This window comes from Solanum stenotomum, chromosome 11, assembly GCF_019186545.1.
Source record: "Solanum stenotomum isolate F172 chromosome 11, ASM1918654v1, whole genome shotgun sequence".
NCBI classification, from domain to species: Eukaryota; Viridiplantae; Streptophyta; class Magnoliopsida; order Solanales; family Solanaceae; genus Solanum; species Solanum stenotomum.
In genome coordinates this window covers 21,385,133-21,404,636 of record NC_064292.1, presented here as the reverse complement: position 1 = coordinate 21,404,636, position 19,504 = coordinate 21,385,133, and the positions used below count along the sequence as shown (strand labels likewise).

At 38.6% G+C, this 19,504-nt stretch overlaps 1 long non-coding RNA gene across 1 annotated transcript in view; it reads right to left on the bottom strand.

Moving 5' to 3' along the window:
* LOC125844756 (uncharacterized) overlaps window positions 1–18,802 on the bottom strand; it is a 62,084-nt gene extending 43,282 nt beyond the window's left edge. The window contains exon 1 of the long non-coding RNA XR_007444170.1: window positions 18,761–18,802. This is a non-coding gene — a long non-coding RNA (uncharacterized LOC125844756). The remainder of the gene's footprint in view (window positions 1–18,760) is intronic.
* Window positions 18,803–19,504: the final 702 nt, after the last annotated feature.

Sequence of the window (19,504 nt, the reverse complement as noted above, 5' to 3'; positions counted from 1 at the left end):
ATGCACACACACACTCTACATGTAGAGCTATCAATATGATGTGTTATGGTGTCTATTGAAAGGTTAACTCTTATATGCACCCTTTCATCTTTTTATGCATGCAAAGTGTATGATTAGCAAGGTATGAATATGTGTTGTATAAAGGTGTTTATATGAAAGGCTTTCTCACATATTTACACACACATGAAAGAATGAATGAATGAATGAATAAGGTTATGATAATCTAGTGAAAGTGAGTCTCTTGAAAGGTTTCCTCAATTGTACTCTAAACTAGACTATGTTATGAATGGTATGACTATGTGAAAGGTCATTTTCATATAATGTAGGTTCTATGATGAAAGGTCATTCTCATCTTAGAAATCTTTGAGCTATATGATATGAGGGATTAAGTCCCTAAAGCCTATTTTATGAACTAATGTTAAATAAAGGATTAAAGATGTTTAAAAAGGGAGTTGGAGCTTAGCACCGAGTTCCCAACATAGATGTTGTCTCATGAGATGGAAACCTCCACGCTTAGTAAGTCAAGGTTTTCTAGTAGCAATCTCCTTGTACCATAACTACATGCCCCCGTAGGTATTAGATTAGTGGATCCACTAGATAGCTATTATGTATGTAGGTCCTACTTTGGCAAGTAGTACCCTATCTTTTCGGTGTGGGAGTAGAACACCGGATTCCATGTAGCTCACATGGTCTATGTCGGTTATGGAAATGTCTCCCTAAAGTTAAGAAAAGAACTAAGATAAGAATATGAACTCTAGTCATGATTTGTTGAAGAGTTACTTAGTGTAGGTAAAACTACGGACCCTACTTAAGCATTGCACAAGTGGACTCTAAGGGAGGTTATGATTAGGCTCTTTATGTACTGAAGACTATGGCCTATGTATGTTAATATGAAAGCAGGTTAAGGTTGACTTTACTTATGTCAAGACATGAAGTACGATTATGCATGCGAATTACACTTATGACTTCTTAATGGGTTTTCTTGGTATATGTGGTGGTATGGGACTCCATATGTATATTGCACAAGTGAGCTTGGGAAAGGGTTGTGAGGGTGGTTTACCTATGATATGAACTAAATGGGTTATGACTAATGATGTAGTAAAGGAATGAATCCTTATATGATGTTATGAAGTATGTTGGTCTTATGTCTAATGCTAAATGAAGATGTTATGTCTTGTTGAATACGATATGCCTAGTCTACGGTGTCTTCCTAGGAACACTTGGTGTGAGTAGTATTATGGGATGCTACTTGCACATTGCACTAGTGTGAGTTAGGGGTTGCCTTAGGTGATGGTTCCTATGTGAAGACTATGTCTTATGGTGTGCTTATGACTCTATGAATATATGTGGTTGGATTGATGAAGGCTATATGTAAGTTCACCTTTGGTAACCTTGTGGCGATACATTGCACTAAGTATTCCCTATGGGTTGCTTGAGGAAAGGAGCTAAGATAAAGAGGAAGGTAATGTATTGTATGCATTGAATGTGCCTAAAATGTTATAACTGGCTCTATGCGCTATTATGAATAGTTTCCATATGTATGATGATATATTTGGTTTATATTGTTCCTATTGTACTAAATGTTCATGAAGTTTCTCTAAAAAGGCATGATGCATAGTTTCCAACTAAATGTCCTTTTAAAAGAATGTTTTGCACGGTTATCATACTTAGTGCATTCTTGTACTAACACCATTCTTCTTCATCTTTTTACACCAAATGTAGGTGGTGGCGGCTAAAGGGACTTTCCTAGAAGTTATGAGCTTGACTTACTATTCCAAAGTTCGGGTGTGTCCTTAAAGATTCAAGGACCCTTATGTTAAAGAGTTTCTTTAAGTTCTATGTACTAGATAGTATTGTAAGGGTTGTGTCCCTCTTGTGTTGTAGTCGTGTTTTAAGATGGCTACCTTGAAACGTAGTACTTCAATTTTGTATTGAAGGTTTAAATGATGTGACTTTTAAGTCTTGTGTTATATTAAGAAATTTTTTTAAATTTTTCGCTATTTTTCTATGGTAAATGCTATGACGAATGCTAAGGGCTTGTATAAGACCTCCTAGAGGTCGAATACGCCGGTAACGACTAGGGGGTGCTCTCGGGTCATTACAAACTTGGTATCAGAGCATAAGGTTATGAAAATGGTCTTAGAATTCAACGTCTCATGAGCCACGTCTAGTAGAGTCTTGTTCATCGGTGTGAGTCGCGACACATATATGAGCGAGAGGCTATAGGACGATAGAAGTTTCACTTTCTTCATTGCTCTTATGTCATGCCGTAGAGATTAACTCCATATGATCTCTCTCTCTCATTTTCCCATATCCGGTGGTCTTCTAGATGTGATTACTTGAAGTGGTGCTGTTGCAAGGATTGAGGTAAGGAAAGGTGAGTTTTAATGCTTATTATGATGTGGTAACTATATGAGTATTTATGAAGGTAGATTTGGAAATCGTATTGTGATGCCAATCATGGCTATGTGTGACCTATGAGGTTGTGAGCATTACATTGAAAATGTTGTATGGTGGTATAGTTCTCATATAATAAGAGTCGTTATGATAAGAATGAAATCCTTTTTAGGATGATGAGTTGCTTTATGGGGATGGGTAATGATAGTAGAAAGTCATGGTGTAGATTTGAGGAGTTTTGAAGGAATGTGGTAACTAGTGTGAGTTGAAAGTTCCTCTTTTTTTTATGAGTGATGCTTCATGGTTGTCCTTCTGTGAATCAGAGTTCTTATGTAGGCTTGCCCTAAGAGCGGAAAAAGGGGCTTCGTTCCTTGAGTTGGGATAGTGTTTTGCTCTAAGGTTAACTTGGAGAGTTGCATGTACCCCTTAGTTCATGGGAAGGACAAGAGAATAGATGTTGACCAACTCTATAGAGGATAGTTGTCTTGTAAGGTTGATCTTAACTATGGTATATTAAAAGAGGTTGTTTAGATAATACCTAGGCATGGTTGAGCGGAAAGTTACACCAAAGGTGATGATAAGGGTATGATGTGATAAAGAGTTTATTAAGCTCACCCCAAGTGGGGGATAATGTGCCTAGATGGTAAGGTTTTGAGTGCCCTTAATATTTCTACATTGAACTTCCTTGAGTTCTCCAAGTTGAGAACCACTTTGGGTGATAGATATGAAGTGGAGTGGTATAGATACTTATTTTTTTGGATTCTTGAAATGCTCACCTAATGGAGTATAGTGAAGATTTAGTGGAGAATGATTTCTACCTTAGAGATAAAGGAGGTAATAAATAAAGGAGTTTGCATAACTTGATCCCAAGAGGGGGACATTGTGCTTAATTAGTAAGTGATAGTTCTCTTGGTTACTTTAATGTTCTCTTAGATGGGTTTACCCTAAGTGGGGGATGATGAGTGAGTAGTAAGGTTGTTGATATCCTTATCTTCTCCTTCTATTCTTATTCAAGCTTGAGACCAAAGAGTTCCTAGTAGCTTGTTCATGTTTTGGAGTCTTTCATATGATTATGAGTTGCATGATCTCCGTATGTTATGCATGTCCTAGAAGACCCTATGTTATGCATGTTTTGAAGGATTCTTATTAACATAAAAATGGAATTTTAGTAATAAAAATTCATGCTTCTCATGTCAATATGCATCTTTATATGGTGAATGCACTATTGACTTCATGACGAAGAGAGTATGAGCATGATTAGGTTAGGAGTTGAGAATTTCTCCTTAAATGAATTGACCTTTGTGTAATGCTTGCTTATGAGTTTATGATACCATGTGTTTATGTTGTGACTAGGAGAAGGTAGTCCCTCCTTGAACATAACTAAACATGGAAATGACACGTATGTTCTTGATAGTATGATGATTAAATGATAAGACTGGTAAATGATCTATAATCCTCATGTTAGGATGCAACTAGTATGAATTGCTTAATTGCCTCATGAGTGGTAATATTGATCATGCATAATGTGTGCACTTGAAAGCCATTGCATAATGGACCCTATGATGATATAAAAGGGGTAAATATCATGTCATGCTTAGAAGAAGGTAGTTCCTCCTATGAACATGAGAAAAGCCTATGTGGTTGATTCATTATGAGTCGGTGAATAAAGTTTCAACTTGTTGGTATTGCATAAGCTGATTTGAAGTGCATGCTTAAATGATTTCTTATGATAAAGTTGCATAATGTTCTTTAATGAGATAGTTGCATGTTGTGTTTCTTTGGTGTTTGAAATGAGAATGATGATTATGACATGATTTCCTTGTATGTTCATATTTTTGTGAAAATTCATGCTTTAGTTGTATTTTGAGTTTTCACGAACTTTGTTTCTCATGGTTTAAATTGCACCCATAGATGTTGTGTGATGTTGACTTCATGAGAGTTGTAATGAGCATGCTTGATGTTTTCTTGTTAAAGAAATGTTTAGTTGATTGCTTAATATATATGTTGATGCTCATTGAATATGGAGAAGGTAGTTCCTCCTATACTTATGAGAAGTAAAGAGTTTTGAGCATAGTGATGATTTGGAGAAGGAAGTTCCTCCAATGAAATGGGAAATAATAAAGTTGATACATAAGGAGTTGGTAGATGTGTTGCTACTTTCTTGAATTGTACAGAATTGATTTGAGCCTTTTATATGGAGTTGATGTTCCTATTTGATGTGTGCTCTTATGTTGATGTTGTATGTTGTGTATTGTGAGCTGCTAGTTGGGTCATTGAATCCTCAGAAGTGTTTTAAGTGTCATTCAAGGACAAATGTTCCTAAGTGGGGGATATTGTAATAACCCTCAAAATGAAGTAGGATAAAGTAGATCCTTACATAAGTTTTATGCATTAATAACTTTTTAAAATAATGGAAAATAGCCTTTTTAGTCAGTTTTAAAGAGTTTAGAAGTCAAACGTCAAGGGACGACCAAGACGTTCGGAAACTAGTCTTTTTTGTGTTGGTGTGTTCTAGGATGTTGTTCATGTTTTTATGTGTTGTTTGGAGTCTAAAATCAGTGGAGGTGACCCTAGTGTCTTAATAAATGATTTTAGGTCAAAACGTTCGGATACGACACCTCGGGGGCCACCCTAAGGGTCCCCGAGGAGTACCTCGACCTTGGCCAAGCAAGCTGCCAAGGCAGCTTGAAGTTGTGCTTGGACGGAGCATGTACGCGTCGCGACCAGCTCCACCAAGGGCCAAATGTTTGGTCCGCGTCGCGGACTCTACTGTCTTGAATTTAATTACCAGAAAACTTGTGGGAACACCTCCGCATCGCGAGCTTGTTTCCCGATGATATGCTGCTAAAATAAAACTCAAGTTTGACTTGTTTAAAATGTCCAACTAAGTGAGGGGTAGTTTGGGGAATTATTATAAACTGTTATTCCACCTATTTTAGGGTATTTTAAGTTTGTTAAAACCCCAAAAACCTTAAATTAGACCCCATTCTTCAAATTGATCCTTCTCTCTCAAAATAGATTCTCTAAAAAACCCCATAGAAGACGTTGATGAAGCTCAAGCTAGAAGATGGGTTTCCAACTGATTTCTTCTTCAATTTCATGGGTCTTCTCAATAATTAAGGTATGGTAACTCTTGATTCTTGAATAACCTCTCATTCAAGGAGTTCTATCAAAGATTTTCAAAAGTGATTCAAAGACCAAAATTCCCCATTTTCAATCTAAACATGGGTCCTTAGTCAAACGATTTTCTAAATCATTCTATTTATGAATTAATGTGGAATTAAGGTTTTTAAGACAATTTTCAAAGTAATTCTTGAAGAACCCATGATCCCCAAATTCTCGTTAAGTGGCCTAAGATCTGGGTCTTTGTGAATATGATATCTATTGGTGAAATTATGTTTAGATTAAATTGTATTGGTGTTTCCTATGATTATCTATACTTATTCATGTTGAATTGTTGGTATATTGATGAGCTTATGGGCAAAGTTATGGGTTGATCCCTTTGTTTATATAATTGTACTTAGATTAGGTTTATGTTATTGAATTACATTGTTGATTCCTATTGCTATCTATGTCAATTGATTATGAATTGTTGAGGATTGATCCATGGTGATCATGGCATGGAGAATTGGTAAGTTAACCTAACTTCTAGTCTATAGTATGAGAATTGATCTTGTGTGGTTTGATCCACTTATGGTGGAGGTGTTCACTTCTTGTCTATATATGCATGTTGAGATCATGGACTTGAAGGCAATAGATGTGAAGTGAATTGATGATTATGATGCATATGTTTATGAAGTTGTGCTATGAAGGTTATGTATGAAATCCTCAATGCTAGCAAGATGTTTAAAGTGCGTTGACGAGGAGGAGTATAATGTGAATGATAATGTTAGGGATAAGGTGTGGTCTACATGATTGATTATATTAGGTACTATTATGGAATGACCCCTACGTATATGAACCCTATATGAATATGTGATCATATACATGTTAGGAGTGTTGAATGTGTCCTTGTCTCCTATGATGAAGTGTGGGTGTGTGGTCTAGAATCCCTAAATGCTTTATATGTGAATAGCTCATGATTTGGGGACATTGTGAATGTGTGGTGATCCCTCGAAGGGAAGTGCACTCAATGTTAATGTTGTTGCTATTATGTCACTATGAGGACCAATATGCACACACACACGCTACATGTATAGCTATGAATATGATGTGTTATGGTGTCTATTGAAAGGTTAACTCTTATATGCACCCTTACATTTTATTATGCATGCAGTGTGTACGATTAGCAAGGTATGATAATCTAGTGAAAGGTCATTCACATCTTAGAAACATTGAGCTATATGATATGAGGGATTAAGTCCCTAAATCCTATTTTATGAACTAATGTTAAATAAAGGCTTAACGATGTTTAAAAAGGAAGTTGGATCTTAGCACCGAGTGAACATGAAAAATGAGAGTGGGGGCTTCACGTTTAGCAAGTCCGGCTTCCCACAAGAGAACCTTCACGTTTAGTAAGTCCGGGTTCCCAACAGAGATGTTGTCTCATGAGATGGAAACCTCTATGCTTAGTAAGTCAAGGTTTTCTAGTAGCAATCTCCTTGTTCCATAACTACGTGCCCCCGTAGGTATTAGCTTAGTGGATCAACTAGATAGCTATTATGTATGTAGGTCCTACTTTGGCAAGTAGTCCCCTATCTTTTCGATGTGGGAGTAGAACACCGGATTCCATGTAGCTCACATGGTCTATGTCGGTTATGGCAAAGTCTCCCTAAAGTTAAGAAATGAACTAAGATAAGAATATGAACTCTAGTCATGATTTGTTGAAGAGTTACTTAGTGTAGGTAGGACTACGGGCCCTACTTATGCATTGCACCAGTGCACTTTAAGGGAGGTTATGATTAGGCTCTTTATGTAATGAAGACTATGGTCTATGTATGTTAATATGAAAGCATGTTAAGGTTGAGTTTACTTATGTCAAGACATGAAGTCTGATTATGCATGTGAATTACACTTATGACTTCTTAATGGGTTTGCTTAGTATATGTGGGGGTATGGGACTCCATGTTTACATTGCACAAGTGAGCTTGGAAAGGGGTTGTGAGGGTGTTTTACCTATGATATGAACTAAATGGGTTATGACTAATGATGTAGTAAAGGAATGAGTCCTTATATTATGTTATGAAGTATGTTGGTCTTATGTCTAATGTTAAATGAAGATGTTATGACTTGTTGAATACGATGTGCCTAGTCTATGGTGGCTTCCTAGGAACACTTGGTGTGAGTAGTATTATGGGATGCTACTTGGACATTGCACTAGTGTAACTTGGGGGTTGTCTTAGGTGATGGTTCCTATGTGAAGACTATGTTTGATGGTGTGCTTATGACTCTACGAATATATGTGGTTGGATTGATGAAGGCTATTTGTAAGTTCACCTTTGGTAACCTTAAGGCGATACATTGCACCAAGTATTCCCTAAGGGTTGCTTGAGGAAAGGAGTTAAGATAAAGAGGAAGGTAATGTATTGTATGCATTCAATGTGCCTAAAATGTTATAAGTGGCTCTATGTGCTATTATGAATGATTTCCATGTGTATGATGATGTATGTGGTTTATATTGTTCCTATTGTGCTAAATGTTCATGAAGTTTCTCTAAAAAGGCATGATGCATAGTTTCCAACTAAATGTCCTTTTAAAAGCATGTGTTTGCATGGTTATCCTACTTAGTGCATTCTTGTACTAACACAATTCTTCTTCATCTTTTTACACCAAGTGTGGTGGTGGTGGCTAAAGAGACTTTCCTAGAAGTGATGAGCTTGGTTTACTATTCCCAAGTTCGGGTGTGTCCATAAAGATTCAAGGACCTTTATGTTAACGAGTTTCCTTAAGTTTTATGTACTAGATAGTAGTTTCTTTTGTATTGTAAGGACTATGTCCCTCTTGTGTTGTAGTCGTGTTTTAAGTTGGCTACCTTGAGACGTAATACTTCAATTTTGTATTAAAGGTTTAAATGAGGTGACTTTTAAGTCTTGTGTTATATTATAAAAAAGTTTTAAATTTTCCACTATTTTTCTATGATAAATGCTATGACGAATGCTAAGGGCTTGTATAAGACCTCCGAGAGGGTGAATACGCCGGTAACGACTAGGGGGTGCTCTTGGGTTATTACAGTCATTTTTGCCGAAATATTTCATGGACGTCCGTCAAAACCATAGCTATGGAGTCGGTTGGTCCAGACAGGCAAATCGGCCCATTTTCATGGTCAAATGAGCCCCGGAGCAGGTTAACCACCCGTTTTGTCGATTTTCGAGTGTTATAGTCCATGGATCTTTTGGTGATCTGGATTTTCGACGGCATTTTTGCCGATTGTGTAGGTGGACGTCCGTCAATACCTTAGCTATTGAATCAGTTGGTTCCGACGGGAAAACCATCCTATTTTCAAGTAAAAGCGACCTCCGGAGCAGGTAAACCCCCCGTTTTAACAATTTTCGTGTGCTATATAGTCCATGGATCTTTTGGTGATCCGGATTTTCGACGTCAATTTTGCAAAAACTTTTCATGGACGATCGTCAAGACCTTAGCTATGGATTTGGTTGGTCCCGACGGGTTAAACGACCCATTATCAAGGTCAAACGATCCTCGGAGAAGATAAACCCACCGTTTTGCCGATTTTCGTGTACTATAGTCCATGGATCTTTCGGTGATCTGGATTTCTGACGTCATTTTTGCCGAAATATTTTGTCGACATCTGTCAAGTTCTTAGCTGTGGAGCCGGTTGGTTTCGATGGGTAAGCCATCCCATTTTCAAGGTTAAACGATCCCCGGAATGGGTAAACCTCCATTTTGCCGATTTTCGTGTGCTATAGTCAATAGATCTTTTGGTGATCCAGATTTTCGACGTCATTTTTATGAAATTTTTAGTGGACATCTGTCAAAACCTTAGCTATGGAGCCGGTTGGTCCCAACGGGCAAACCGACCCATTTCAAAGGTCAAACGAGTCCCAGAGCGAATAAATCTCATGTTTTGCCAATTTTCGTGTGCTATAGTCCATGGATCTTTTGGTGATCCAGATTTTCGACATCATTTTTGCCTAAAATTTTCATGGATGTCCGTCAAGACCTTAGCTATGGAGGCGGTTTGTCCCGACGGGTAACCAGCCCATTTTCGAAGTCAAATGAGCCACGGAGCGGGTAAACCCCCCGTTTTACCGATTTTCATGTGCTATATTCCATGGATCTTTTGGTAATTCAAATTTCCAATGTCATTTTTGGCAAAAATTTTTGTGGACTTCCGTAGGACCTTAGTTATGGATCCGGTTGGTCCCGACAGGCAAATCAGCTCATTTTCAAGGTCAAACAAACCCAGAGTGGGTAAACACCCCGTTTTCCAATTTTTGTGTGCTATAGTCCATGGAGCTTTTGGTGATCTGGATTTCTGACGTCATTTTTGCTGAACTTTTTTGTGAACGTCTGTTAAGACCTTAGCTAATGAGCTAGTTGCTTCGAATGGGAAAACCGGCCCATTTTCAAGGTAAAATGAACACCAGAGCGGGTAAACCCTCTATTTTGCTGATTTTCGTGTGCTATAGTCCATGGATCTTTTGGTGATCTAGATTTTCGATGTCAGTTTTGCCGAAATTTTTTGTGGATGTCCGTCAACACCATAGCTATGGAGCCAGTTGGTCCCGATGGGGAAACCAACCCATTTTCAAGGTAAAACGACCCCGAGAGCATGTAAACCCCCCGTTTTGCCGATTTTCGTGTGCTATAGTCCATGGATCTTTGGTGATCCAGATTTCCGATGTTAGTTTTGCCATAAATTTTCATAGGCGTCCGTCTAGACCTCATCTATGGAGTCGGTTGGTCACAATGAGTAAACTGGCTCATTTTCAAGGTCAAATGATCCCCGGAGTGGATAAACCCACTGTTTTGCCGATTTTGGTATACTATAGTCCATGGATCTTTTGGTGATCCGAATTTCTTACATCATTTTTCCCAAATTTTTTTGTGGACGTCCGTCATGACCTTTTCTATGGACCTGGTTGGTCCCGATGGGCAAACCAGCCTATTTTCAAGGAAAAACAATCCCTGGAGCAGGTAAACCCCCCATTTTGCCTATTTTCGTGTGCTATAGTCCATGGATATTTTGGTGATCTGGATTTTCGACATCAGTTTTGTCACAAATTTTCATAGACATCCGTCAAGACCTTAGCTATGGAGCGGGTTGGTCCTGATGGGAAAACCGACCCATATACTAGGTCAAACAAGCCACGGAGCGGGTAAACCCCACATTTTGCTGATTTTCGTGTGCTATAGTCTATGGATCTTTTGGTGATCCGGATTTTCGACGTCATTTTTGCATAACAAATTTGTGGAAATCCTGCAAGACCTTAGCTATGGAGTTGGTTGGTCCCGACTGGCAAACTGTCCCATTTTCATGGTCAAACGATTCCCGGAGCTGGTAAACCCCCTGGTTTGCGGATTTTCGGGTGCTATAGTCCATGGATCTTTTGGTGATCCGGATTTCCGGCGTCATTTTTCCCAAAAATTTTCATGGACGTCCGTCAAGACCTTAGTTATGGAGCCGGTTGGTTCGGATGGGTAAATCATCCCATTTTCAAGGTCAAATGAGTCCCGGAGCGGGTAAACCCCCCTTTTCGCCAATTTTCGTGTGCTATATAGTCAATGGATCTTTTAGTCATCCAGATTTACGACGTCATTTTTATCGAAATTTTTTGTGGACGTCCGTCAAGATCATAGATATGAAGACGATTGGCCCCAATGGGTAAACCAACCAGTTTCAAGGTCAAATGATCCCCGGAGAGGGTTAACCACCCGTTTTGCCAATTTTCGTATGCTATTGTCTATGGATATTTTGGTTATTCGGATTTCTGATGTCATTTTTGCCAAAAATTTTCGTGGACATCTGTCAAGACCTTAGCAATGGAGTCGGTTGGTCCCGATGGGAAAATAGGCCCATTTTCAAGGTCAAACGATCCCTGGAGCGCATAAACCCCCCGTTTTACCAATTTTCGTGTGCTAGTCTATTGATCTTTCGGTGATCCAGATTTTCGATTTCATTTTTCCCAAAATATTTGTGGATGTCCGTCAAGACCATAGCTATGGTGCCAATTTGTCCCGATGGGCAAACCAGCACATATTCAAGGTCAAATGAGCCATGGAGTGGGTAAACCACCATTTTGCAAATTTTCGTGTGCTAAAGTCCATAGATCTTTTGCTGATTCAAATTTCCGACGTCATTTTTGCCAAAAATTCTTGTGGACGTTCGTTAAGACCATAGTTATGGAGCCGGTTGGTCTGGACGGGTAAATCGGCCCATTTTCAAGGTCAAATGTGTATCGGAGCGGGTAAACCCCCCCGTTTTGCCGATTTTCATGTGGTATAGTTCATGGATCTTTTGTTAATCCAGATTTTCGACGGCATTTTTACTGAAATATTTCGTGGATGTCCGTCAAAACGTTAGTTATGGAATCGGTCGGTCCAGATGAGCAAACCGGCTCATTTTCATGGTCAAATGAGCCCCGGAGCGGGTCAACCACCCGTTTTGTTGATTTTTGAGTGCTATAGTCCATGGATCTTTTGGTGATCCAGATTTTCGACGGCATTTTTGCCGAATGTTTTCATGGATGTCGTCAACACCTAAGCTATGGAGACGATTGGTCCAGATGGGAAAAGCGACACATTTTCATTGTCAAATGAGCATCGAAGCAGGTAAACCCCCCGTTTTGTCGATTTTCGTGTGCTATAGTCACTGGATCTTTTGGTGATCTAGATTTCTGACGTCATTTTTGCTGAAATTTTTTGTGGACGTTCGTCAAGACCTTAGATATGGTCAAATGATCCCTGTAGTGGGTAAAGCCCCCATTTTCCCATTTTTAAGTACAAAGTCCATGGATCTGATGGTGTTCAGGATTTCTAACGTCATATTTGCTAAAACTTTTCAGGGACGTCCGTCTAGACCATAGCTATGGAGCAGATTGGTCCCGACAGGCAAACCGGCCAATTTTCAAGGTCAAACGAATCTCGGAGGTTTTAAACTCCATATTTTGTTGATTTTCGTGTGCTATAGTCCAAGGATCTTTTGGTGATTCAGATTTTCAACGTCATTTTGGCTAAAAAGTTTTGTGGACGTCCGTCAAGACCTTCGCTATGGAGCCAGTTTGTCCAGACGGGGAATGCAGCCCATTTTAAAGGTCAAACGAGCCTCGACGCGAGTAAACCCCTTATTTTGCCAATTTTTGTGTGCTATATAGTCCATGGATCTTTTGGTGATCCAGATTTTCGTTGTCATTTTTTCTGAACCTTTTCGACCTTAACTATGGAACCGGTTGGTCCCGACGGGAAAACCGGCCCATTTTCAAGGTCAAACTAACCCCAAAGCAGGTAAACCCCCTTATTTACCAATTTTCGTGTGCTATAGTCCATGGATCTTTTGGTTATCCAGATTTCCGACATCATTTTTGTCGAAGTTTTTCATGGATTTCCATCAAGACCTTAGCTATGGATCCGATTGGTCCCTATGGGCAAACCGGCACATTTTCAAGGTCAAACGAGCCCTGTAGTAGATAAATCGCCTGTTTTGCCAATTTTCGTTTGCTATAGTTTATGGATCTTTTGGTAATCTAGATTTCAGACGTCATTTCGGCCGAAATATTTTGTGGACGTCCATTAAGACCTTAGCTATGGAGCCGGTTGGTCCCAACGGGTAAACAGGACAATTTTAAGGTTAAACGATCCCCGGATCGGTAAACCCCCATTTCGCCGATTTTCGTGTGCTATACTCCATGGATCTTTTGGTGATCCGGATTTCTGATGTCATTTTTGCCACAATTTTTCGTGGATGTCCATCATGACCTTAGCTATGGATATGGTTGGTCCCGACGGGTAAACCATCCCATTTTCAAGATCAAACGAGCCCCGAAATGGGTAAACCCCCCATTTTGCCGTTTTTCATGTGCTATAGTCCATGGATCTTTTGCCGATCCGGATTTCCGTCGTCATTTTTGCCAAAAATTTTCATGGTCGTCCGTCAGGACCATAGATATCGAGCCGATTGGTCCCGATGGGCAAGCCGAACCATTTCCAAGGTCAAATGAGCCCCTGAGTGGGTAAACCCCTTGTTTTGCCAATTTTTGTGTGCTATAGTCCTTGATCTTTTGGTGATCCGAATTTTCGATGTCATTTTTTCCGAAATATTCCGTGGACATCCTTCAATACCTTAGCTATGGAGCCGGTAGGTCCAGACCCGAAAACCAGCCCATTATCATGGTTAAATGATCCCCGGAGAGAATAAACCTCCTGTTTTACTGATTTTCGTGTGCTAATAGCACATGAATCTTTTGGTGATCCGGATTTCCGATGTCTCTTGTGCCAAAAAATTTCATAGACATCCGTGAAGACCTCAGTTATGGAGCCGGTTGGTCCCGACCGGCAAACTGGCTATTTTCAATGTCAAATGATCCCCGGAGCAGGTAAGACCCCATTTTGCCAATTTCTGTGTGCATAGTCCATGGTTCTTTTGGTGATCTAGATTTCTGACGTTATTTTTGCCAAAAAAAATTGTGTGCGTCCGTCAAGACCATAGCTATGATTAGCATCACTATACAATTTCCAAATCTACCTTCATATATACTCATATAGTCACCATATCATGATAAGCATTAAAACTCACCTTTTCTCCTCTCGATCCTTGCAACATCACCCCTTCCAAGTAATCACATATAGAAGACCACCAGTCAAGGGAAAATAAGAGGGGGAGATCATATGGAGTTAAGCTCTACGGCACGACACAAGAGTAATGAAGAAAGTGAAACTTCTATCGTCCTATAGCCTCTCGCTCATAGACGTGTGAAGACTCACACCGATGAACAAGACTCTACTAGACGTGGCTCATGAAATGTTGAATCCTAAGACCATTTTCATAACCTTATGCTCTGATACCAAGTTTGTAACGACCTGAGAGCACCCCTTAGCCGTTACCGACGTATTCGACCTCTCAGAGGTCTTATACAAGCCCTTAGCATTCGTCATAGCATTTATCATAGAAAAATAGCAGAGAATTTAAAACTTTTTCATAATATAAAACAGGACTTAAAAAGTCACCTCATTTAAACCTTTAATACAAAATCGGAGTACTACGTCCCAAGGTAGCCATCTTAAAACACGACTACAACAAAAGAGTGACACATCCTTTACAATACAAAAGAAACTACTATTTAGTACATTGAACTTAAGGAAACTCTTTAACATAAAGGTTCTTGAATCTTTAAGGACACACCCGAACTTGGGAATAGTAACCCAAGCTCATCACTTCTAGAAAAGGCCCTTTAGCCGCCACCACCTACACTTGGTGTAAAAAGATGAAGAAGAATTGTGTTAGTACAAGAATGCACTAAGTATGATAACCATGCAAAAACATGCTTTTAAAAGGGACATTTAGTTGGAAACCATGCATCATGCCTTTTAAGAGAAACTTCAAGAACATTTAGCACAATAGGAACAATATAAACCACATACATCATCATACACATGGAAACCATTCATAATAGCACATAGAGTCACTTACAACATTTTAGGCACATTCAATGCATACAATACATTGCCTTCCTCTTTATCTTAACTCCTTTCCTCAAGCAACCCTTAGGGAATACTTGGTGCAATGTATCACCTTAAGGTTACCAAGGGTGAACTTACATATAGCCTTCATCAACCCAACCACATATAATTATAGAGTCATAACCACACCATAAGACATAGTCTTCACATATGAACCATCACCTAAGACAACCCCCAAGTCACACTAATGCAATGTGCAAGCAACATCCCATAATACTACTCATACCAAGTATTCCTAGGAAGCCACCATAGACTAGGCACATCGTATTCAACAAGTCATAACATTTTTATTTAACATTTGACATAAGACCAAGATACGTCATAACATCATATAAGGACTCATTCATTTACTACATCATTAGTCATAAACCATTTAGTTCATATCATAGGTAAACCACCCTCACAACCCCTTCACAAGCTCACTTGTGCAATCTACAGATGGAGTCCCATCCCCCACATATACTAAGCAAACTCATTAAGAAGTCATAAGTGTAATTCACATGCATAATCATACTTCATGTCCTCACATAAGTAAAGTCAACCTTAACATGCTTTCATATTAACATACATAGACCATAGTCTTCATTACATAAAGAGCCTAATCATAACCTCCATTGGAATCCACTTGTGCAATGCATAAGTAGGGTCCATAGTCCAACCTAAAGTTCATATTATTATCTTAGTTCATTTCTTAAATTTCGGGAGACATTGCCATAAACGACATAGACCATGTGAGCTACATGGAATTCGGTGTTCTACTCCCACACCGAAAAGAGTAGGTACTACTTGCCAAAGTAGGACCTACATACATAATAGCTATCTAGTGGATCCACTAAGCTAAGACTTACGGGGGCACGTAGTTATGGAACAAGGAAATTGCTACTACAAACCTTGACTTGCTAGGCGTGGAGGTTTCCATCTCATGAGACAACATCTACATTGGGAACCCGGACTTGCTAAATGTGAAGGTTCTCTTGTGGGAAGCCGAACTTGCTAAACGTGAAGCCCCCACTCTCATTTTTCATGTTCACTCGGTGCTAAGCTCCAACTCCCTTTTGAAACATCTTTAAGCCTTTATTTAACATTAGTTCAATAATAGGCTTTAGGGACTTAATCCCTCATATCATATAGCTGAAAGGTTTCTAAGATGAGAATGACCTTTCATCATAGAACCTACATTATGTGAGAATGACCTTTCAAATAGTCATACCATATTCATAACATAGTCTAGTTGTAGAGTACAATTGAGGAAACCTTTCAAGAGACTCACTTTCACTAGATTATCATAACCTTATTCATTTATTCATGTATGTGTGTGTACATATGTGAGAAAGCCTTTCACATAAACACCTTTATACAACACATATTCGTACCTTGCTATTCATACACTTTGCATGCATAATAAAATGTAAGGGTGCATATAAGAGTTAACCTTTCAATAGACACCATAACACATCATATTCATAGCTATACATGTAGAGTGTGTGTGTGCATATTGGTCCTCATAGTGACATAATAGCAACAACATTGATATTAAGTGCACTCCCCTTCAAGGGATCACCACACATTCACAATGTCCCCAAATCATGAGCAATTCACATATAAAGCCTTTAGGGATTCTAGACCACACACCCACACTTCATCATAGGAGATAAGGACACATTCAACATTGAATAGGTACTCCTAACATGTGTATGATCACACATTCAACATTGAATAGGTACTCCTAACATGTGTATGATCACACATTCATATAGGGGTTATATAGGTTGGGGTCATTCCATAATAGTACCTAACATAATCAATCATGTAAACCACACCTTATCCCTAACATTATCATTCACATTATACTCCTCCTCATCAACGCACTTTAATCATCATGCTAGCATTGAGGATTTCATACATAATCGTCATAGCACAACTTCATAAGCATATGCATCATAATCATCAATTCACTCCATATCTATTGCCTTTAAGTCCATGATCTCAACATGCATAGATAGACAAGAAGTGAACACCTCCACCATAAGTGGATCAAACCACACAACATCAATTCTCATACTATAGACTAGAAGTTAGGTCAACTTACCAATTCTCCAAGCCATGATCACCATGGATCAATCCTCAACAATTCATAATCAGTTGACATAGATAGAAACAATTCAACAATTCACCCTAAGGCCATAATTCTCAACTCATCAATATACCAACAATTCAACATGAATAAGTATATATAATCATAGGAAACATCAATACAATCTAATCTAAACATAATTTCACCAATAGGGATCATATTGACAAAGACCCACATCCTAGGCCAATTTTTGAGAATTTGTGGATCATGGGTTCTTCAAGAATTCCTTTGAAAATTATCTTAAAAATCTTAATTCCACATTAATTCATCAGTAGAATGATTTAGAAAATCGTTTGACAAGGGACCCATGTTTAGAATGAAAATTGTGAATTTTGGTCTTTGAATCATTTTTTGAAAATCTTTGATAGAACTCCTTGAATGAGAGGTTATTCAAGAATCAAGAGTTACCATACCTTAATTTTTGAAGACCCATGAAATTGAAGAAGAAATCAGTTGAAAACCCATATTCTAGCTTGAGCTTCATCAAGGTCTTCAATGGAGTTTTTGAGAGAATCTATTTTTAAGAGTGATGGGTCAATTTGAAGAATGGGTCTAATTCTAGGTTTTGGGGTTTTAACCAACTTAAATTACCCTAAAATAGGTAGAATAACCGTTTATAATAATTCCCCAAAGTACCCAAACCACCCCTCACTTAGTTGGACCTTTTAAACAAGTCAAACTTGAGTTTTATTTTAGCAGATTTCGTCGGGGAACCAGTCTGCGACACGGAGGTGTTCCCACAAGTTTCTGGACGTCTTGGTCATCCCTTGATGTTTTGATAACAACAAGGTTAAGGATATCACAAATAGAGAATTGAATATTAGAATGCGGAAGAACAAAGAAAAGAAACAAAAAAAACTAACTAAAGATATGGGAAATTCGAAGGAAAGATCCACGAATTTCCAAGGATTATATGTTCTAATGTCTTGAAAAGATCCAAGTAACAACTTATAGATTTATGGAAGAAATCTAACGCCTTTACTTGAGAAACTGAATCAAAACGATAGATTCAGATCTTGACCGCTTTATGAGTATCTAAAGACAATAATTAGTATGTAGAAACTATCACCTTCTAAAGAATACCAAAACGAAACCAAAGATATCACAAGAAGAAGTTACTTTATACCTTAAACTATGAAACTAGTAAAGGTTTAAAGATAAATTCTCAAAGAACAAGTCACAAAGGTTCAAAGAACTCTCTCAAATATTATTAATATCAATCTAAATTGTCTTTAATGAATGAAAAGGAATCCTATATATAGGAGAAGGGGGAAAAACCTCCAAGACCCCTTATAAGAAGCTAAAAGGTCAGCCAAACCCTAGAAAGACAAATACAAGGAATCCTACTCTAGAAAGGAAATAAAGTAACCTAACTAGGAACAAATTTAGTACTTCTAGGAAATCATTAAATGGTACTTAGGGGACCATAAATAGACTAAGGAAAATATTAATAACCTATATATAAATAAATAAATAAGGTAAATCCCAACTAGGAAAAGAATCTTGACAATCTTGGAAAGTTTGACTAGTCTTCTCTCAAAACTTGGGTAGAAAGCAACTCTTGTTGTGGCTGATTCTTGGACTCTTCTTGACCTTATTTGCACGAAATTGGACCTTAAAATTCCTCATCTTGGGCTTGAATTTGGGCCACCAAATAATTGTAGCATTTGGACAATTCCTCTCCCTTGGGCTTGAGCTCTTCTTCCCCAATAAGACACTTTTGCATCAGCAATTAAAGCCCGTTGCGCTTATCATTGAACTCCTTCGTTTGAGATCTTGTTACGGGCCTCCTTGGAGTTTCTAAAGCTTCATCCTTGTCCTTCAATGGAGTAGAGCTTCCTTGGATGCTATCACGTTTGCCTTCCAAACTCTTTAAAACTGACTACAAAGGTTATTCTTTTTTATTTTTAACAAGTTATTAATGCATAATACCCATGTGAGGATCTACTTTATCCTACTTCATTTTCAGGGTTGTTACAAAACCAGCCCATTATTCAAGTTCAAAAGATCCCTAGAACGGTAAACCCGCCGTTTTGTCGACTTTCGTGTGCAATAGTCCATGGATCTTTTGGTGATCCAGATTTCCAACGTCATTTTGGACGAAATTTTCCATGGGCGTCCTTCAAGAACTAATCTATGCAGTCGGTAGGTCCCGACGATCAAACCGGCCTATTTTGAAGGTCAAAAGACCCCCGGAGCACGTAAACACCTTGTTTTAACTATTTTCGTGTGCCATACTCGATGGATCTTTTGGTGATCTGGATTTCCGATGTCATTTTTGCCAAAAAATTTCATGGACGTCCGTCAAGACCTTTGCTATTGAGCCGGTTGGTTCCG